The sequence below is a fragment of the Lutra lutra genome, chromosome 1 (assembly GCF_902655055.1).
Source record: "Lutra lutra chromosome 1, mLutLut1.2, whole genome shotgun sequence".
In the NCBI taxonomy this organism is placed as follows: domain Eukaryota; kingdom Metazoa; phylum Chordata; class Mammalia; order Carnivora; family Mustelidae; genus Lutra; species Lutra lutra.
The window spans coordinates 78,082,340-78,105,476 of record NC_062278.1 but is presented as its reverse complement, the minus strand read 5'-3'; the positions used below and the strand labels follow the sequence as shown (position 1 = coordinate 78,105,476).

The 23,137-nt window shown below is 39.9% G+C and overlaps 2 protein-coding genes across 8 annotated transcripts in view; one reads left to right on the top strand and one right to left on the bottom strand.

Moving 5' to 3' along the window:
* MED12L (mediator complex subunit 12L) overlaps positions 1-23,137 on the bottom strand; it is a 333,058-nt gene that overhangs the window by 132,228 nt on the left and 177,693 nt on the right. The window lies entirely within an intron of this gene.
* Positions 21,520-23,137, top strand: part of P2RY14 (purinergic receptor P2Y14) — a 55,397-nt gene continuing 53,779 nt past the window's right edge. Inside the window, exon 1 of the mRNA XM_047728103.1 lies at positions 21,520-21,648. The gene's annotated coding sequence lies outside the window, so the exon portion shown is untranslated. The remainder of the gene's footprint in view (positions 21,649-23,137) is intronic.

The following is a 23,137-nucleotide window of genomic DNA, read 5'->3' as shown; positions in this document are numbered from 1 at the left end:
AGCAGACTGCAGAGGCAGAGCATAGCAAGGCAATGTCAGTGCACTACAGCCATCTGCCAGGAAATGCTGCTCTGAAGCCACATCAGAGAGAAGAGAAAGTGGAGAGAAAATAACTGTGTAGCTATAAGGTTTAAGATTTGGGCTCCTGTATTTCTGATATTACTAGGTACATATTAATTACTAGGCCTTCTGTCATTCCATCTGTGAATATGTACAACCTGTAGCCATCATCCCTTCACTGTATTTACCAATGTCTAAGACCATTAGAAAAGATTTGTGGTGTGGGTAAGAGGTAGGAGGGAGAGGATAAAACTGTATTTTTTGAGCAATGTGTTTCAAAGATTGAATTCAATTAACTGATTTTAAAAATTCACGCTATTTCAGAGAGAAAAAAATGTGACTATAAGGACAAATGTATCTTGGATAAAACACTACATTTGCCATTTTATCTTCTTATGCTATTAAATCCTCATTAGGCAAGGGTAGAGAAGAGAACATGGAGGCTGGGTTAATAATCAAATATATGTGGCTTATAGAAAACTCACTTAATAGTCTTTATTTTAGAAAAACTGGGGTGCCTGGGTGGCTCATTTGGTTAAGCATCTGACTGCTGATCTCAGCTCAGGTCTTGATCTCAGCATTGTGAGTTCAAGTCCCATGTTAGACTCCACACTGGGTATGGTGCTTATATAAAGAAAAAAAAGAAAAGAAAAAAGAAAAGAAAAGAAAAGAAAAGAAAAGAAAAGAAAAGAAAAGAAAAGAAGAGAGGAGAGGAGGGGAGGGGAGGGGAGGGGAGGGGAGGCAAGGCTATTAGCAAAATAGTCTTTCTGTTGAGCTATTATCTGCCTTTAATAGTGTTCTCATTAGCTGAAAAATATTACCTTAAGTTGAAGGTAAGAGTGTCACAGATTAAGTCAAAAAAGCACAAGAGTAATGTTTTAAATCTTAGAAGATTTACTTCTCCTTCAAGATAAATCCTTAAGCCTTCATTCTTCTCAAAGTCATCAGATGCTTGAGTACTAGGTGCCAGATTTGTTCCTCACATTGTATGAGGAGCTGGGCAAGCATTAAAGAAGAACTGAAGGCATCTTTGCCAATTGGCCAACAAAAAGAGGACAATGTGGTTACCAGAGACAACGCACACACATACATAACACAGTGCCATACTTTATTAAACCCTTGTAAACTATCCGCACAATTTCAAAAGTTAAAGTGAACAGATATAAGGGCATGAGAATAACTTAGCCCAACAATGACTACCATCATATAGTACACAACAGAATTTGGGTCCTCCTAAGTTCCTAGTAGGTGAGTCAGGTTTGGCAGAGGGACAGTAGCAAAGTGGTTAAAAGAATGATCTGAGGATCTCTACCAGGATTTCTATATCCTCATTAAGATTCCAATCCCATAAATTCCAGGGGCACTCTGGTACATGAATTAATTCACACCTCATTTGGTCACTTGCTTTCCCAACCCCCCATGGAGTGCCCCAGCTGGGTTAAGATTAACTATGTTTTTAAAAAGAAAAAAAAAGATTAACTATGTTTTAGATCAGCTAATGTGAACAGGCACTTTGGAGTGCCAATTCCTTCCTCCATTCTCCCCATAATGCCCAAAATGAGTTACAGCTACACTATATTAAAAAGAAGGAGCAACGGTGTGGCTGAGAAAATATTCTCAGAATAATATGTCTTATCCTCTCCATCCCCTATTTCTCTCTACTACATCACAGCTCCCAGTCAAAAATCTCAAACTGATACTACCCACTTCACTGTGCAGCTATAAGCTATTAAATGTGTGGTTATCACAGAACCCAACAAAAAACTAAGAACGTACAATCTTCAATAGCATCAAATGGTTCCACTTAGCACTCTGGGAAACAAACACTTCTCCACCCCAGACCTCATTTTACCCTGTAATTCATACCTCAATTCTAAAAGGACTTTAAAATAGTTTCAATCCCATTTTAATATTTACTATTTCTAAAATTAGACTGCTGTATAGTTAGTGGGGACATATAATGTGATGGTAGTTTTATTCTCTAAATGATATTAGTACATCAATGGGACATCTTAACACACTGGATTAGGGAAATATATTGGAAGAGGGCATTATCCCAATTTTTTAAAAAGTCATGTTACAAAAACCATCAAAATTACAGTGTTTATATTTTACACAAATCCCCACACTGGAGTCACAAAAATTACTTCTCCAGGACAACCAAGAATGAATCACCTACATTAGTAAGATAAACATCGTTAGGAATAAAACAAAATATTGTACTAGTATCAGAAGTTAATACAAAATACTACATTAATATTGAAGAAAAACAAGAATCTATTTGGCTATTTTTAAAAATCAATAATCTGGGGGTGCATAGTGTCTCAGCTGGTTGAGTGTCTGACTCGAAATTTCAGCTCAGGTCATGATCTCATGGGTGGTAAGACTGAGCCCTATGTTGGGTTCCATGCTCAACGGGGAGTTTTGGGGTTCTCTCTCTCTCTGCCCCTCCCTCAACTGCATGTGCCCTTTCCTCTCATTTTCTCTCTCTTGCTCATAATTAAATCTTTTAAAAAATATATTGACAATCTGGAAATTTGAAATCTAAAATTTCTTACATAAACTCTGGATTATATTCAGTATTTCAGGATCCTATCATATAGCTATAAAAAACAAGGTTATTCTTCCTTTTAAGCAGATGAGAAACATTCAAAAGATTTTTGAAAACAAGTTTTTCTGTTTTTACTAAAACTTAAATTCAAAGAAACTGATCTTGTAGAAAATCTTTTGGTGTGGGTATTACTACTCTTTTATATTCATTATACCATTTACACCACTCTATTCTCATTTCCATACAGTATACCAGGATTTTGTTTTTCAACTAAATCATCAAAGGAACAGTCACTATGAAAATCCATAAATTTATATTAAATAGCTAACACAAAATTGTGTTTGTGTCTGTGCACACACACATGTGCTAAAAAGAATATAGCCTAAACAGAAAGAAATTTATGTTCACCATGAAGAAATGTGATCTACTAGGAAAAAAATAAGGAAATGTGATATATTATAGTAAGAAAATAAGAAAACAAAGACAAAGTAAGGTTTGGGATCACTTAAATTTTATAAAACCTGGTTTTCCCCCAGACTAACCACCATTGAGACAACAGCTAACAAATTAATAAATACTTACTAGGGATATACTATGTTAAAAAAAAAAATGTGTGGGCAAGAAGATATTTAAAATAATGTTTCAGGGCACGCAGGTGGCTCACTCTTTAAGTGTCTCCCTTCGGCTCAAGCCATGATCCCAGGATCCTGGGATCAAGCCCCACGTCAGATTCCCTGCTCAGTGGGAAGCCTGATTCTCCCTCTCCCACTCCCTTTGCTTGTGTTTCCTCTCTCACTGTCTCTCTCTCTCTGTCAAATTAATAAATAAAATCCTTAAAAATAAATAAAATAATATTTCAATTGAAAAGATGCTCAACGTCACTCATCATCAAGGAAATGCAAGTCAAAACTACATGAAATCACCTCACACATGTCAGAATGGCAAAAAATCAAAAACGAAAGAAACAACAAGTGTTGGTGAGGATGTGGAGAAAAAGGAACCCTCTTGCACTGTTGGTGGAAATACAAACTGGTGCAGACACTGTGGGAAACAGTATACAGGTTCCTTAAAAAATTAAAAATAGAACCACCCTATGATCTAGGAATTGCACTACTGAGTATTTACCCGAAGAATGCAAAAGACTAATTCAAAGGGATACATGCACCTCTATGTTTTTTGGCATTGTTTACCATAGCCAAATTATGGGAGCAGTCCAAGTGTCCATTAACAGATGGATAAAGAAGATGTGGTATATATACATGATGAAATATTAATCAGGCACTAAAAAAGAATGAAATCTTGCCATTTGCAAAAACATGGATAGAAATAGTTTAATGCCAAGTGAAATAAGTCAGAGAAAGACAAACACCATATGATCTCACTCATATATGGAACTTAAACAAAACAAATGAAAAAGGGGGGGGGGATAAAACAGAGAGAGAGACAGAGAGATAAACCAAAAAACAGACTTAACTCTAGAAATCAGAGGGCTACCAGAGGGAAGGTGGGGGCAGGGAGTAGGGAGGGTGCAGATTGAGAAGAAAATAGGGAAGGGGGATTAAAGAATACACTTTATCATGATGAAAAGAAAAATGATATTTCAATATCTGAAGTCAATTCTAAAAGCAAATATCTGTTAGGATAAACATTTTCAAATTTCAAATTTCAGCGTAATACAAGCATTTGGTTGATGCAGAATTACTTAACATACCCCCTAACCCTCTATCACCATCTAGTGGCAAAGTTCATGAAACAGCTGAAGAAAATCCATGTCCTGTATACAACATGTACACGGCTTAGCCCTTCCCCACAGTCATCTTCAGTGCTATACACACACACACACGGGAAAAAAAAACAAAAACAAAAACAAAGACAGTCCTGGAGGTGCCTAGAAAAATGTACAATGGAAATGTCTGAAAAGAGTAATTAAGACCTACAAGAATTTATCTTACAGTTGTAAAAAGGACAAAAGCTAAACAGGCCAAAATACATGAGATTTTATGGGAAAACAATACAAATATTATCTATTCTTTCCTAACTGACATGGAGCAAAATTTTCAATTAAACATAATTTACCTGTAGTTTCAAAAGTACAAAAAATTGTATTAAAGTTCAAGAGGAAAAGAAACAAGTCAGTGTTAAAGTTTTTAATTTATTAAGAAACTCTGGGTATTCAAATGCCAACTTGTGTTCCAAATGTTAAGTTTCTCTTTTATAAACCATGATGAGATAAGAATCATATAAAATGACAAAATTGGTATAACACAGCTGTTAAAGCACATACTTTTTTGTTGTTCTCATTTGAAAACTCCACATATGGGCTTAAATTGGAAATTCCTTTATTTCAAACAGTTTCACAGGCAAACATTCTTAATACAAGTAAAGTGGCCAACTTCTCTTTGAATAATGTTGGAGAATACCCAGTGGTTACAGTCTGGCCAATATCTGCAGCCTCTCTCAGAAACAAGCCCCATGTCTGGTCAAATCAGCCTAACTTGTGAGCAAAGATCCAAAATAGTCACCAGATTTCCCAGAACTTCCAATTCTATGTCTTGATTTAGATATTATAAACAAGAATTTCCAACAACACTCTGGACTTATCTCTACACATATGCAGACAAACACACTACATGTGTAACTAGAGCTAACAGACTTGGCATAATATGACTCAGCCCCTTAAGCTGTGATGGTATTATTTCAAGATCACATTCACTACTTAAGATTGTTATCACTAGCCTAAACCAAAATATCTTCAATAACATTGAAAGCACCTGTCAATTACCAACCATACCTCTAAGGGTTTTTTGAAAAGCCTAAACCATATTGTGTGTGTCTTCACATTTTTACATGTTGTTTTATGCATCCAGAGAAATACCACCATTAAACACAATGGAAGAATGAATAAATATAAGAAAATGTGTATCAGGCTGAACATTTACATTACATAAATTTGAAATATCTAGATCAGGACTTCTGAACTTCATCAAACCTAATGTATTCCTTTTGCAAATACGACTCAACATATTTTTAGTACCCAGATAGAGAAGCCATAGATAATATGATCTATGTACACATACAATTACAAACACACACACACACACACAGAGACCTCACACTGCATGGTAGTGTGGGACCATAAAAATAACTGTGCAAAACTGAAACTGTCCAAAGCAGTTTTAACAATCAACAGAAAAAAATTATATTTATAATATTTTTTAAATGTGTCAAAACATTAAAAATGTTCTTATTGTTGGTTTTAAATATATAGGAAATGATAATACTAGTAAATTTAAAACACTGGAAATATTGAGAATTCAAGTGTTTTATTTCTTTGTTTACAAAAAAAAAACTTTAAGGGTAGTACTTGCACTTGCACATGTGATTTACAATACAGAGTAACCATCTTTTCCTATGCCTTGTAGAACTGTGACCTTCCTTTCTAAGTGTGAATAGCTTGCAACATTTTATCCTTTGAGCTTTTAAAATTATGAATTATAGGTATTCCTGCTTTTTTGAAAGTTTCCTTTATAGCACTTCACTTTTATGAAAGACATCCATTAGTATCTATTCTTGCTTACCAAGGGAAATCCAAAGAGGATTTCCACTTTTACAGTAAAAAAGGTATATAGCAAAAAGAGCATTCAGAGTTCATTTTGCTTCAAGCCATTACAGAGGCAGCAAACCCCGAGCAGTGAGAATGGTCCCACCAAGCTCTTTCCCCCAGGAACAACACTCAGTGTCTCAGCATCAAGCCATGCTGGTTCCGAACGATGTCTGTGAGCATCTGTGCTTTATCTCAAATAATTTTGTGCACCCCTCAGCAAAATATATCCTGAAGTATAAGAAAAGCCTCAAGAGACACCATTTTTTGAGTCTGGTAATGCTCAAGAATTTTTCCACATAAATTAATAGTAACTGCTTCTTCACTTTACATCATTTCAACGTCTAAAAGGAACACTCTGGTGGGAGAAAGCCGTATTTCGGAGAGTTAGTTCCTTTCTGTGAAGTTTCTTGTCAGCCTCACTTGCTCTGGGTCATCTCTTCACTTACATCACAAACACTTTTTCTTTGATGTCAGTAAGATCACCTGCACTAAGTTGCTCTAGCTGCATCCGAGAGGCTCCAAATTCCCAGTCAGCGATTGCATCTAGAACAATTCACATTTGATTTGAATTTCATGTCCAGCATTATCACTTTTCATTTCTTTGCTGCTCTTTCATCTGTGTTGGTCAATGCTCACTGGTGATTACCCAATTTTGTAGAATGTCATGAGGTTTATCTCGAACAAACAAGGAGGCAACACAATAGCACACTTTGCTGCCTGGTCATGAACCGAGTAAGACACATGCAATTACCAGTCATTGACAGGCTTTGAAAGAAGTGATATGACTGGCCACTGACTGTGAATGCATATGTACTACTTATAGGAGAAACGGCAGATTGCAGAGCTAGCAGCCAAGTTTGTACCTCATGAAAGCACTCACAGTTAATATACTGCTGTAATTGAAATTTGAAAAGTGTGGCTGGGAAACTGGTATTACTTAACTAAGTCGTGATAATTCAAATAAGTGTATGTCAGAACTATCAAACCAAGGACTGCCTGCTCGTGTGTATATGTACCTGTGACGATAATCATAACCCTAAGGAAAAATAGAAAGAAAATAATAAAATCATGTGTAATTTAATATCAAATATTAATTCATTCAACACAGATGCTTGCTTGCATCTGTCTATATAATTATGTGAATTCAATAGCTATAAATGTTACTTGCAACCAAATGCCACCTACATTATTACCACTGATGTGGCTTCTAAAATGATATATAATTTTTGAGCAGATTCCAAAAAAATATAGTATTTACGTTCCTGGGTAAGTGGGCAGTATATATTAAAGCAAAGATACTTTATATGAAAAACACATAAATTATGGGCTCAGATCTTTTATAAGGTTTTATGAGGTTTCTCACTCATGGGAAAGTTTAATGGGCTATTCCCACAAGAAGCATGGAGCAATTCCTCGCTGTACAAAAGACTGCTTTATACTTTGTAAGATACCAAGCATCTATGGCCCTTCCACCAAATACTGAGACAAAAACAACTCCAAATTTGACAAAGTAGCCCCCTGTGTAGTACTGTCTACACTAAGAACCCTGATCCATTATCCCTGAAATGCGATGGATCCATCTACCCCTGAAGCATCAGTGGACAGAAACAAGAATATGTCTAAGGTTTCATCAATATAAAAACCCAGGCCTCTAGATACCAGTAAGGCCTAAGTAAATTTGGAAGGGATACAGTATTAGTCATAAATCAATAAATAATAAGGCAATCTTTTTTATTCTTATTTCTTCATCATCAAAAAACAGTAAAAAGATGGATTCTTATGAAGTCTGCATGCAAGCTTCATGAAGGGCCTGCTCTGACGTTGAATGTGTTCTCCGCAAATACTATGAAAGACAGCTATGATTACCACTGAGAGCCCAAAAACAACGGGTTAAAAATAGAGCAAGACAGGGCATCTGGGTGGCTCAGTAAGTTACATATCTGACTCTTGATTTCAGCTCAGGTCATGATCTCAGGGTTGTGAGATCAAGCCCCACGTTGGGACTCCACTCTGGGTGCGGAGTCTGATTATAAGATTCTCTTTCTCCCTTTCCTTCTGCCTCTCCCTCCCCTCCTCCTCTCTTTAAAAAAAAAAATTGATAAAATAAGGCCTGATGATTCACAGACCTGTACCCCTGGGGCAAATAATACATTATATGTTAATAAAAAATTAAAAAATAGATAAAATAATAATGATGATCAAAGCTTATGGAGTGTTTCCCCAGTCACTGTTCCAAGCACCTGACATAAAACGTCTAGTCCCCACAACAAGAAGTATATATTATCTCCATTTTACAGGTGACAAAACTGAGGCATACCACCTAAAGGAATATATGGCTGGGAAGTGAAGGGATGGCAGCTGGTTAGGAAGCCAGGGAATCCATGCTGCTACCTAGACTGCATCCCTTTCTCTCCCCACCTCAAGAAGGCTCCTTACCCCTTGAACCGGTTAACAGTACCATCATACACCCAGCACCTGAACTGTAAAAATGTGAGTCATCTCATGCACCCCTCCTTCCCTACACCCAATTCTGCCCATCTACCCTCAGATATGGACGGTCCAGGCCTCTGTCCCGCCTGCTCAGCTTAGCTCAGACCCAGAGGGAGGCCCTGTGGTCTCAGAGACAAGCAAGGATTTGGGAATCAGGACCTGGATCCCAACTGTGTGCCACGCTGAGGGAAGAAAATAAACAAACTGCAGGACTTTAAACTAATGGCCCTACTGCTAGAGGCTTTGAGTTTCCTGCTCCTTCCCAGCCTCTTGCATACCATTTTCTAGTACTTTTAACACTGATTAGTTATTAATGAAATAAAAATAGCAAACATCTATTGGGTACTCCCAAAGCACTAGGCACTGTTCTTAGTAGCTGACCTGAATCCACCCATTTCGTCCTCTAGACAAATCCCTGAGGACGCACCTGCACTACCCCCTTGTTAGAAAGAAAGAGGGTCAGTAATGTTCCCAAGGTCATAGAGTTCACCAAGGCTCTTTCTGGGGTCTAGACTCTCCCAGTGTGACTCCAGAAGCTCAGGATTTAACTATGGCTTGATAATGAAATGAAATACTTCAAGCTATTACTGATACTACTGAAAGCCTTGTAATTATTATGCTACCAAATGCAATTAACAGAAATAAACTACATCAACACTGCAAATAAGGCTGTGCTTTACGTTGAGAAGTTCTGTCAACCAAAGACTCAATAATTTCTCTAATAAGCATGAACGATAATACCCACTATTAAGAGAACATTAAGGGAAGCCACCAACTATGCATATCTGATCATTTCATTCTCTTAGAATTAAGATGAGCATATCACTCATGTCAAGACCGGGAAACTTTTGAGGGTGAAAGTGTCACTCATGCAGCACAACAGTGTGGGCAAACCAAGATATATGGCCTCCACACTCATGACTTAGAGGAAAACTCGTGTCTGTATCAGGATTGTGCTAGTCGTTGAACAAGCAGCTGAGGACAAGGAGAAAGAACTCAGGGAATCCAGCCATCTCATCTATGAGAAACCCCACTGTCAAGCTCCTTCCACCCAGTTTATTAACACAAACTGAACCCCTGGATGCTGAATTCGCAACTATTCAACAAAAAACCTCTATTGGATTCTTCCTGGGAGTGTGGGTGCTGGTTTCTAGGTCAGTACTCTTTGCTAACAGTTTTGTGTAATACCACAAGAAAGAACCCAGCCCATTTTGCTTCCTGAAGGAACACACTATCTAATTCCAGTCTAAATTCTCTCTATCCTCCACAGCAAAACCACCATGGAGCTTTCCCAGCACTATCAGCTACTAAGAACAAAATTTATGATTGGTAGGCTTTCCACAGATTTTAGAGATGGAAGCGGCCTTCACCCTTCTGAGGCACAGGCCTCCATGGAGACAATAAACAAACAGGCGGGGCAGGAGGCAGAGCCATAAGAGGGCCCAGATGTGGGCTATCTTCCACAGCAGGACTAGATAAACTCCACCTGCAGGAAGTCTGGGACACTCCAGCCCCACCCTGTTCAAACAGAAAATAAGTTCCCAGTTAGCCTTCCAGTCACCATTAAGTCAAACCAGCGTAACCACATGTCCTCATTCAACCAGCCTCATGATCCTTGAGGACGATAAGGCAGCAGCAAGAACGAAACAGAAATTTGCCCTCACTGATTCTTTCTCCTGATTATGCCAAATGCTTCATACAAAACAGCCTAAGAATCACCGCTGTGCTCAAATTATTAACTAAGGAGATATCCAACTCTCTACAGCATTAATTGTCTAAAACCGCAAAGAATTTCTCAGTCTGGCTGCCAGGGAAATTAAATCGCCAGGGATAACCACACAGCCCTCACCCAATCCCAAGGTACAAACAAGTGTGCTCAGCTAACATCAGCATGCTGGACAGAGAAGACTGATGCCACATAATTTCTGGTGCAGCCTGCTCTGGATGAAAAATGGAAAAAAGAAACTGCATATGTGATCACCCAGAATACTTCCTCTGACTTCAGTTAACCTCAGCCAAATTCTCTGAAGATTGCCCACAAAACCTTCCCCTAAACTGGCTAGGACGAGCACCTCCCACACCCACCTCAGCCTGAACAAGTGGCATCAGTTTACTAGAACTCTGGGAAAGTTTATCTTGTAGAAGTGAAGTAATTCTCTATATTCGCAAACCTCATTCCTGCTCCGTGATTCCACTCTCAGTGATTTCTCAAGGCTCATTTTCCTAACTTGTTCTAACAATTTCCTAAAGAGTTGAGCAGTTAGAACCCTAAATCAAATACACAGTCTTATAAATCCTCTCAATTATCTGCCCTGGGATGAATAAATAAGCAGATCAGGGGTTCAGAAACCTATAAAAAAAAAAAAAAGGAGCTCAAAAATGTACAGATACAAGTGATGACACAATGCTTCTGGGATAGTATCATTTAAAAATATTCACAGCCCTTGTTTATAGATTAATTATATCATCTCACTTATTTTTATCTACAGGATCAGAGCCTCCTGTAGGGATATTCTCTGCCTCCCCATGTTTTAGTAACATAAATTCACGCAACACACACTTGTGAGTGCCTAATACAGTAGTGGGGACTGGGAATACCAAAACAAACCAACAAAGACAGCCACCACTGCCCATTCTAGCCTGACTGGCTATAAAAACACAGACAAAAAAAAAAAAAAACACAGACCACATGGGATGAATACTAACACCACCAAAGCATCAGGAACATTTCTGGAGACAGTGACAGTTGGGGCAAGTCTCAAGAGCAGACAGAAATAGTATGATAATTATGAGAAACGGTGCTCTGCAGAAATGCAGAGATCTAAAAGAAAATGCCCTCTTCTACTTCCCCATTACCTTTCCAAGAAACTATACAGAGAAGAGGAAATATACGCACTGAAGTTTTTGTTTTTGTAACAGTTAAAGTTCTCAATTTTAATTCTTTGCTAATAACATCAACTGAAATTCATTCCTTTTGATTCTTAAGGTTAAACACAGTCTAATACTAGCAACACAGAAAATCTGCTTGAGCACTTCAACTAATTGGGATAAGGTATTCAACACATGACTCGACATAAGTGCCTACCCCAAAGTGTGGTTTTGTACAGTGTCTACAAAATATGTAAATATTGTGTATATCAATACACCTTATAAACTATCATTTCTGTCATCCTACCAGAAGGTGGACATATTATACCAAAAATTTGTCTTCGTTATAATTCACAAAGATAAATACACAAGTGCCAAAAATTCCTGTACCTGTCACTCATTTTGAGAGGTTAAAAAAAAATAAAACCATTGTTTTAAAATAACGCTAAGTATGTTTTAATGGCATAATTCCTATCACTGCACTACTCTCAGTCGATGCATGGACCTTGGCAGGATTTAATACTTCACATAGAGAAACCCAAAAAGGCATGTCTGTACTCAGGTTTCCTGACAGATTGTACTTTTTAAAACACATCATCAATTATTTTACTACAAAACACAAAAGATTCATGGCATCCTCAATTAGGAACTCTTCAGCAGGACAGTTAGGATCCTCCACATTATGCTTAACCCCACCCTGGCTGACTTTCCATCCACAGATCCTCCCTTGCACTGTTTTGTGTTTTGAGTTTTGTTTTTTTTTTTTAATCCCAGATTGAATTTCACCCTTTCTGTAAATAAAAGAGCCATATAGTAAGAACCAAACACCATCTCCTTCACAGATTCTTTTAGAGAGCCACTTCCAAACTCACTTCCTATAAACATCTCTGTAAATTCATTCATACTGAGCCTTGTACTAAAAATCTTCTGTCATTCTCATCTCCACATATTCCTCGATGTCCAGTAGACACCTGCATGGACTCACACACCCCCAAACCCACACACAATCATGAATCACTTGCCAGCAAAAACTTTTAACTTTTTTTTTTTTAGTGATATAACCCAGTAAATAGCTGCTATGGTTAAAATGAACTCACTGAAAATGTTCCTTATGATCTAAAGGCCCATCCAGAGGGAATGATTAAATAAGTTATGGACTACTACAGAGCCATGAAAAAAGAATAAGAAATTTCTATACCAGGCTACCAGGAATTAGTCCCCAAGACAGCAAGAAAAAGCAAAGTACACTAGTTTGTCTTACCATCCAGTGACGCAAATGAGGAAAATCTGGGATAAAGCAATAGCAATGAAGTCGTTTTCATACTTGCTTAAAAGATTTTGGGGTTTTTCAGAGTCCATAGTTTCTCATGGTTCATCTCCCCTTCCAATTTCTCTCAACTCCCTTCTCCTCTCCATCTCCCCTTGTTCTCCATGTTATTTGTTATGCTCTACAAATAAGTGAAACCATATGATAATTGACTCTCTCTGCTTGACTTATTTCACTCAGCATAATCTCTTCCAGGCCCATCCATGTTGCTATAAAAGTTGGGTATTCATCCTTTCTGATGGAGGCAACCATGAGAGACTATGGACTCTGAAAAACAATCTGAGGGTTTTGAAGGGGCGGGGGGTGGGAAGTTGGGGGAACCAGGTGGTGGGTATTAGGGAGGGCACGGATTGCACGGAGCACTGGGTGTGGTGCAAAAACAATGAATACTGTTACGCTGAAAAGAAATAAAAATTTTTTAAAAATAAACAAATAAATAAATAGAATCTTTAAAAAAAAAATTGGGGGGTAAGGAACAAAATAGGACAATTATAGAACCAAGAAGTAAGAAAGTCAGCTTTTAAGGGCAGTTGACGACAGGCTGGATGGAAACCGACTGGAAACAATAACAGACATATCTGAGGATTACGTATGTTAAGCCCACTCTATTTGTAGTTCAAATACACAAGGGATGTTTATATATAACCAGTCTCTCAGCAGTGACCGGTCAGATTCCAGCCTGGAAGCGGTGCTGAAGAAAGGAAATGTATGTGCATCTGTGAGCATGTGGAGTGGGTGGGGGTAGCCCTCGACTTCTGGGTATTTGAAGGTTCTGAGAAAAAGATCAATCAGGATGAAGTCCTACAGCACTTTAATCTTAGGGTTCCACAAAAGGAAATGGGAAAGGGTTGCAGAAACATAGAATCATGTAGCATAAATCAAAATAGCACAGAAGAAAACACAATTTTATCTTTTCTTGTTTTATTAAAGAGACAGTAAGTGGACACATACACATACACACAAGCGGTGGGGGAAGGGGCAGAGGAAGAGAGAGAATCTCAAGCAGACTCCATGTTGAGTTCTGTCATGCCGAGCCCCCGTCTTCGGGCTTGAGCCCATGATCCTGAGATCATGACCTCAGCCGAAACCAAAAGGTGGATGCTCAGCTGAAGGAGCCACCCAAGCATCCTTCATTTCTCTTCTTGATAGTACGTGCTGAAAGCAGGGAACATGACCTCTACCTATTTATTATTTATTATTATTAATATGGTTATTTTACTTTAATTTTATATTGAGTCTAGTATCCAATGTTGAGTAAAGCTTATTATGTGTGTTGCTAAACATAACAAAACATTTAATGTTAAAATACGTGAAGATCTGATCAATAGTCAGGATAAAATGCTTTTGCAAACATTAATAAGACATTTATTTCCAACTACAAGAGAAAAATGTGTACAAGATAATCTTCACATTGAAAAAAAAAAGGATAATCTTCATATTTAAACATATCCACAAAATGCCCAGCATACACCTCAAAGAAATACAAAATGATGGCAGGGACAATTTGCAATCCTGCATTGAAATATATCTGAGTCATCCACAAATAAGCTCCCTCCACACACTAGGACAGCTAAGGCCAATTTTTCAAAATGTGGGTGACATAGTGAGGGGCACAAAAAAGGGAAAACTCCGCTCCTAAGACTTTGCTGCTAAGAAGAGGGAGTAATGGCAGAGAGTGTAAGAACAGATTTGCATCCAGTGGGGAAAAAAACTGATGAGAGAATTGATCTAAAATTAAAACTAAAGGCCTCAAGAGAAGTCGAACATCATTGTTTTTGTTGCATAAGCCCCTTTCAATCCTCTTCCTTCCTCTTTGGGTTTCACCTAATCTTTGGCTGCTCTAGTCTTACTCACTAGGTGTCTGAATTCTCTTGTCACTACTACCGCCCTACTGGTACTCTGATCCTTATTAAAATTCTGCTCTCAGGCCACAGGTCTGCATGGCTCTCTAAAACTAGAGCAGCTACTGAGCAGGTATCGTGGCAGTTGGAATGAGCTGAACAGACAAAACAGGCTGGGAGGCAAGGTATCTGCCCAGAAGAGGAAAAGTTCCTCCAAATGTTATAAAATCGCAGGTTCCAAAACAGAAAGGCAGGGAGGCTCACACATGGCCACGTTTCAGAATTATGTGAACACATCTGGAAATACAGATTCCTGGGGGACCTGGGTGGCTCAGTTGGTTAAGTGTTGGTTTCAGCTCAGATCATGATCTCAAGGTCACTGGATGGAACACCGCATAGTGTTGGGCTCCCCAATGAGTGGGGAGTCTGATTGAGATTCTGTCTCCCTCCAAGCACACCTTACCTCACCCCCATTAAAAAAAAAAAAAAAGATTTCTGAGCCCAAAACACAAGGATTCAGATTAGGTTCCTCTCAAGCAGGGTCCTGGAATTTACATTTTTAAAGCTCCCCAGGTGATGTTGATGGCCAGTCAGATATATAAACAAGGACTTCAAAAGAACTGCTCAGAGTTCCTAGGGAAGCAGAGGGTAGAGAGGACCATCCAGAGCCCTAGGGGGAAGAGGCCGCAGCTCCACAAGTCTCCTTTCAAAGTCTCTCCCAAGCAGGGAAAGATGAATCACAAGACCTGGCCTAACCACTCTCTCAGTAAAGTCCTATGGCCAAAAACCCTATGAAGGCAGATAATCTATCTTGAGACGTGCAGTGTTAAGAACACAAGATGAGGGGCATCTGGGTGGCTCAGTTGGTTGAGCGACCGTCCTCGGCTCAGGTCATGATCCTAAAGTCCCTGGACTGAGTCCCGCATCGGGCTCCCTGCTCGACAGGGAGTCTGCTCCTCCCGCTGACCTTTCTCCACTCATGCTCTCTCTCTCATTCTCTCTAATAAATAAATAAAATCTTTAAAAAAAAAAAAAAAACTTTAAAAGAATGCAAGATGAGGGGTGCCTGGGTGGCTCAGTGGGTTAAAGCCTCTGCCTTCGGCTCAGGTCATGATCCCAGGGTCCTGGGATCGAGCCCCATATCGGGCTCTCTGCTCAGCGGGGAGCCTGCTTCCTCCTTTCTCTCTCTCTGCCTGCCTCTCTGCCTACTTGTGATCTCTGTCTGTCAAATAAATAAATAAAATCTTTAAAAAAAAAAAAAAAAGAATGCAAGATGAACAGATAATTTACTAAGTTCTTCTTTGAGACTTAGATGTTCATCTTCCAGCAATTCCAAGGCAAGTACAGCCTTCACTTCTGCCTCTACGACTTGCCCTGGCCCCTGCCGTCCTTACCACATGCACCACTTCATCTGCCGGCCATCACTGTCTGTACGCTCCTCATCTCACACTAAAATTCTGGTGCATACCATCAGCAATTTCTGATGAGAAAATATACTTTTCCTGGGTTCCCAGCACATAATGTCCCAGTGTACCTGACTCTCAGATGCTTCATGGATTAACGAATCTGTGCTCAGTGTTCATCTGGTTCTAGGAAACACCCACAGGACTGAAGAAGGAATCCTAAACTCGGGCTCTGAAGTCCAGTCCTGCCACCTCCTGGCTTGGACAACTTAAGTTTTCAGAGGCTATATTTTCTCATCTGTGAAAAGGCATAGTTATCCCTCAAAAGGTTCCTTTGTAAATTGGCTGTAGAAGGATCTACTACAAAGAAAGTGCTCCTTAGTTGATCAAGTGTATCTGGGTTCCAATCCAATCCTTGACAATGAGTATTCATTGCGTCTCCAGCTTGCCACCTTTGCCCTGTCACCTGCCCATATAATTACAGACAGATGGCCCAGACTGGCTTCCCACGAGCCAAATACAGTGCACAGTCAGTCAGGTTTTGTTTGGGCCCACCAGACATTAGGCTTACATTGATCTGGCAAAGTCTATGATTTAGAAATGGCATGCAAAATCAGGAGAGACGTGGAAGTGCAGGCAGGAGCACTGCTCCAAGAGCTCCTCAACCAGCCTCCAAATCCCAGCTCTAAGAAGTCTGGACCTAACTAACTCTGTGCCTCAGTTTCCTCCTCTATTAAGAAAAAAGGTGAGGGGGATGTCTGGGTGGCTCAGTTGTTAAGTGTCTGACTTCAGCTCAGGTCATGATCCCAGAGTCCTGGGTTGAGTCCCACATTGGTCCCCTTGCTCAGCAGGGAGCCTGCTTCTCCCTCTGCCTGTTGCTTCTCCTTCCTGTGCTCTCTTTCTCTGACAAATAAACAAACAAAATCTGAAGGAAGGAAGAGGGAGAGAGGGGAGGGAAGGACGGAGGGAGGAGGTGAGGGGGACAGTAGCTCATGGAGTTGTGAGAACTCAGGGACTTTAAACACATAAGGTGTTCAGAAAAGTGCACACAATCAACACGGAAGTTTCTGATGACACTGGCTCATCCACTGGTCCCTGACAAGCTCTGACCAAGTGGCAGCTGACCCTCTGGGTGGGCCATGAGCTCTCTACTTTACAATTCCTTAATCTCTGGGGGTCTCAGACAGGATATATGTCACTTACCTAGTCTACCAGCCATCATATGACCACTTATATTGTACTATCTCTTTGGCCTTGGACTTAGCAAGACCTGGTACCAGGAAGAAAACAAGAAGTTCCAGTGAACTTAAACTTCCTCCCAGTCATACTCAGTATCAGGTACGTGAGCACTCCATGGTGAATGCAAAAAGCTTGAAAAAGCTTGAAAGCACAAGGACAATTAATGGGTGCTTCGGAGACCATGAGAACATTTATACCTCCAGGTATAAATCAGAAGTCCTGAGAGCTGCAGCTAGGAGACTGTGAATGCTGAATCATCCATTAAATCAGCAGGTTTACATCTGAAGGATGTTGTACTATGCCTGGTAATAACCATCCTCTGAAGGCTAGTCCTTACCTACCTGTATTTCTTTTTTTTTTTTTTTTAAAGATTTTATTTATTTATTTGACAGAGAGAGATCACAAGCAGGCAGAGAGGCAGGCAGAGAGAGAGAAGGAAGCAGGCTCCCCGCTGAGCAGAGAGCCCGATTCGGGGCTTGATCCCAGGACCCTGAGATCATGACCTGAGCCAAAGGCAGCAGCTTAACCCACTGAGCCACCCAGGCGCCCCAACCTACCTGTATTTCCCCACAACAGCCCACTGCAGCTAAAACCAACAAGCCTTGAAGACTGCACGCACACAGGTGTTCAAAGTCCCAGCAGTCTAGACAACAGCAAGGACTGCACGGGGCCCCGGGGGGCACAGAAGAATCGATTCCTCACATAGACCAAAGCCAGAAACCTAAAACCATCCGTAGGTCCCTTGGGGCCTCTGCTCAGAGTATTAAGGATCAATAGTGACTATTTGTGAGTGGGGCACAAAATAAGAAAATATGCTTCATGAGGAAAGAGACTTGGGTCTGACGGGGTCACAGCGCCATTTCCAGGATCTGGAACACCGCCTACCACATAGTAGGTACACACGAAAAATCTACAACAGCACCCGGTTTATCATAAGCACATAAATAAGTAAGAACAATTATTGTAACTGCTCGTGTATATGTTATGTTTTTTTTTTTTTAAGATTTTATTTATTTATTTGACAGAGAGAAATCACAAGTAAGCAGAGAGGCAGGCAGAGAGAGGGGAGGAAGCAGGCTCTCTGCTGAGCAGAAAGCCCGATGCGGGGCTCGAACCCAGTACCTGGGATCATGACCTGAGCCGAAGGCAGCGGCTTAACCCACTGAGCCACCCAGGCGCCCCTATATGTTATGTTTTTAAATCAATCCGAATTTTGTGAGTTAAACCATGAACCCATAATGTGGCAATGGAACAACCCAAGTGAACGCACCTGAACCGTAGCAGCCGTCTACAGAGCTCTAGGGCGCATGGTTTTCTTTCTTTATTAATCTGGTTCTAAGTCACACACTTTTTTTTTTTTATAATTTTTTTTTATTTTTTATAAACATATATTTTTATCCCCAGGGGTACAGGTCTGCGAATCGCCAGGTTTACACACTCACTTAGCACTCACCATAGCACATACCCTCCCAAATATCCATAACCCCACCCCTCTCCCAACCCCCTCCCCCCATCAACCCTCAGTTTGTTTTGTGAGATTAAGAGTCACTTATGGTTTGTCTCCCTCCCAATCCCATCTTGTTTCATTTACTCTTCTCCTACCCCCTCAACCCCCCATGTTGCATCTCCTCTCCCTCATATCAGGGAGATCATATGATAGTTGTCTTTCTCCGATTGACTTATTTCGCTAAGCATGATACCCTCTAGTTCCATCCATGTCGTCGCAAATGGCAAGATTTCATTTCTTTTGATGGCTGCATAGTATTCCATTGTGTATATATACCACATCTTCTTTATCCATTCGTCTGTTGATGGACATCTAGGTTCTTTCCATAGTTTGGCTATTGTAGACATTGCTGCTATAAACATTCGGGTGCACGTGCCCCTTCGGATCACTACGTTTGTATCTTTAGGGTAAATACCCAGCAGTGCAATTGCAGGGTCATAGGGTAGTTCTATTTTCAACATTTTGAGGAACCTCCATGCTGTTTTCCAGAGTGGTTGCACCAGCTTGCATTCCCACCAACAGTGTAGGAGGGTTCCCCTTTCTCCGCATCCTCGCCAGCATCTGTCATTTCCTGACTTGCTAATTTTAGCCATTCTGACTGGTGTGAGGTGATATCTCATGGTGGTTTTGATTTGTATTTCCCTGATGCCGAGTGATGTGGAGCACTTTTTCATGTGTCTGTTGGCCATCTGGATGTCTTCTTTGCAGAAATGTCTGTTCATGTCCTCTGCCCATTTCTTGATTGGATTATTTGTTCTTTGGGTGTTGAGTTTGCTAAGTTCTTTATAGATTTTGGACACTAGCCCTTTATCTGATATGTCATTTGCAAATATCTTATCCCATTCTGTCAGTTGTCTTTTGGTTTTGTTCACTGTTTCCTTTGCTGTGCGAAAGCTTTTGGTCTTGATAAAATCCCAATAGTTCATTTTTGCCCTTGCTTCCCTTGCCTTTGGTGATGTTCCTAGGAAGATGTTGCCGCGGCTGAGGTCGAAGAGGTTGCTGCCTGTGTTCTCCTCGAGGATTTTGATGGATTCCTTTCTCACATTGAGATCCTTCATCCATTTTGAGTCTATTTTCGTGTGTGGTGTAAGGAAATGATCCAATTTCATTTTTCTGCATGTGGCTGTCCAATTTTCCCAACACCATTTATTGAAGAGGCTGTCTTTTTTCCATTGGACATTCTTTCCTGCTTTGTCGAAGATGAGTTGACCATAGAGTTGAGGGTCTATTTCTGGGCTCTCTATTCTGTTCCACTGATCTATGTGTCTGTTTTTGTGCCAGTACCATGCTGTCTTGATGATGACAGCTTTGTAATAGAGCTTGAAGTCCGGAATTGTGATGCCACCAACTTTGGCTTTCTTTTTCAATATTCCTTTGGCTATTCGAGGTCTTTTCTGGTTCCATATAAATTTTAGGATGATTTGTTCCATTTCTTTGAAAAAAATGGACGGTACTTTGATAGGAATTGCATTAAATGTGTAGATTGCTTTAGGTAGCATAGACATTTTCACTATATTTATTCTTCCAATCCAGGAGCATGGAACATTTTTCCATTTCTTTGTGTCTTCCTCAATTTCTTTCATGAGTACTTTATAGTTTTCTGAGTATAGATTCTTAGTCTCTTTGGTTAGGTTTATTCCTAGGTATCTTATAGTTTTGGGTGCAATTGTAAATGGGATGGACTCCTTAATTTCTCTTTCTTCTGTCTTGTTGTTGGTGGAGAGAAATGCAACAGATTTCTGTGCATTGATTTTATATCCTGACACTTTACTGAATTCCTGTACAAGTTCTAGCAGTTTTAGAGTGGAGTAAGTCACACACTTTTTGATGCGGCCTTTGTAGCCCAATTCTGAGGCTTCCAAATCTAAATGCACGATCTTACTCCCTAGGAGAGATACTAGAACACTCTTCAGGACAGGACAAACTAGACGATATAACTTCGACTAAAAACTGGAAGCAGCTCCTGCCTTTTGCTTTCAAAACAGTAACATAATAAGCAGCACACACTAAGCAAAAGGTGAACAAATGACACATTTAACACAAGTACTACTCACAATCTGTCAGTAATGCTCAAACATGGAAAAACTCATGTGGGAAAAAAATGGCCAATAGCAGAACCTCTTATCTAACAGACGTGGTCACTGATGTCGAAATGCTTATTTACTCAAATGTTAATTCTGCATTTCCAGGCAGCCCCAATACCCACTTGTTTGTGAACAGTGCAAACCACTGGGTGGCTGCTGACTGCTTCCTCCTGGAAGGGGCTTTCAGACAGAACCACTTCTTACCTGCCTCACTTGCCCATTGTCCATTCTCCACCTTGCACTATATCACAAGTTGACATGTAGTTTACAAGTTTACAAAGAAAACTTCTTTAGATTGTCGTCTGATTGTTCATTTGCCAAATGATGGGGGGACGTTGAAAAAAGTAGGAGAAAATTTCAAGGTGGTGGAGGAGGTAGGGGGAAGTCGAGTCTTTTTTGGACCACTGAAGGCAAAGAAGTAGCTAGCACAGAAGCCAGCCTGATGCCCGCAGAGATCCAAACATCTCTCTGTTTCCATTTCCCAGACTTGAGTAAGTTCTGACAGATCAACTGAGCAGTGACAGCAGACCAATTATTCTGTGGTTTCTGTCAAGTTCCTGATTTTCATCTGTTCTAGAAGACGAGCAGGAACTCGAGCAGTCTTGATCTGGAGCGTACATGGCCACATTCTGAAATGAACGCTGTTTAACCCACAGACGCAAGGCAACAGGAAGGTAAGGAGACAGCTTTGCCATGAGAGCATTTGAGCATGTGTGAATGGCGTAAGAGAGCAGAAACAATCTGTGAGCTGGGCAGCAACAGTGCCGGGCACACTGGATCACCCCCACTCCCAGTAAGTCACTTTTTGTTTGAGAATAATAATTGGTTGCTATGGGATTCTATTTGCTCACACTGAGTCCAAATCTGAAATTTTATCATTGATGACTAATTAGGATTTCCAGTTGTGGCTGTTACAATGTATCTGTGAAGAAGAGATGTCAAAGAAAATGACAAAAAGGTGTTTATCCGGGACAAATATAAAAGCTTCTACATGTGTATCGAAATTGCCCCCAGAAACTATAAAATCAATTATTACAATACTTAAAAGTTAGTGTGAATGCTTTTGTTTACAATTGCATGTATGCCTGGATATATAGTTATTACCTATGTGTGTGTGTGCATACATACAGGTAAAAGCTTTTATCTTTGTTGTTATTGGGATAACTTAACTCTCATAATACCTAAGAAGATAATTTATTTGCCTTTAAAGATAATTATAAGCTGCAAAAACATCTCTCTTATGCATAGCAAAAATTTGAGTTAATGTGCTACTTATTAGGGTCTAGGATTAATCAGCCAAGTTATTTCAAATACTCTACATATTATGAATTTCAAGTTACACACAAGAGAATTAACACAGATCTACAGTGTGAGCATAGCCAACCAACCTCACGCAATCCATCTAGTCCAGAAACATATTTTTAAGAAAGCACACCTAATGCTATGGAGAAATGAATTAAAACAGTCACACTAAGGGGGGTGGGGGGGAGAGACACCTGCAGGGCACAGCCAGCTAAGCACCCAACTCTTGATTTCAGCTCCAGTCATGATCTCAGGATCTTAAGATCGAGCCCGGAATTAGGCTCCATGGAGCCTGCTTAAGATTCTCTCTTCTCCTCTCCCTCTGCCTCTCCCCACTTCTTAAGAAAAAAATTTTCACACTGGTAAAAAATTAAACTCCCCACACACATGTTGTAGTTTACATAATCATCTTATTAAAACAGACTTGAGGGGCGCCTGGGTGGCTCAGTGGGTTAAATCGCTGCCTTCGGCTCAGGTCATGATCCCAGGTCCTGGGTTCGAGCCCCACATCGGGCTTTCTGCTCAGCAGGGAGCCTGCTTCCTCCTCTCTCTCTCTGCCTGCTTCTCTGCCTACTTGTGATTTCTCTCTGTCAAATAAATAAATAAAATCTTAAAAAAAAAATTAAAAAAAAAAGACTTGAAACAAAGTTTTTAGCACTAAAAAAAAAAAAAAACCCACTGATAAGTTTTAAAAAATACATAATGTACTCAAATACCAAAATAGATTTTTATAATTTTTGAACATAAAAATTTTATACTTCCATAAAATCTGTATAAATACACATATAATAGTAGGCACACACATCCACAACTAGTAATAGACACAAAAACTCCAAGTTATCATGTCCATTATAGTGCAGT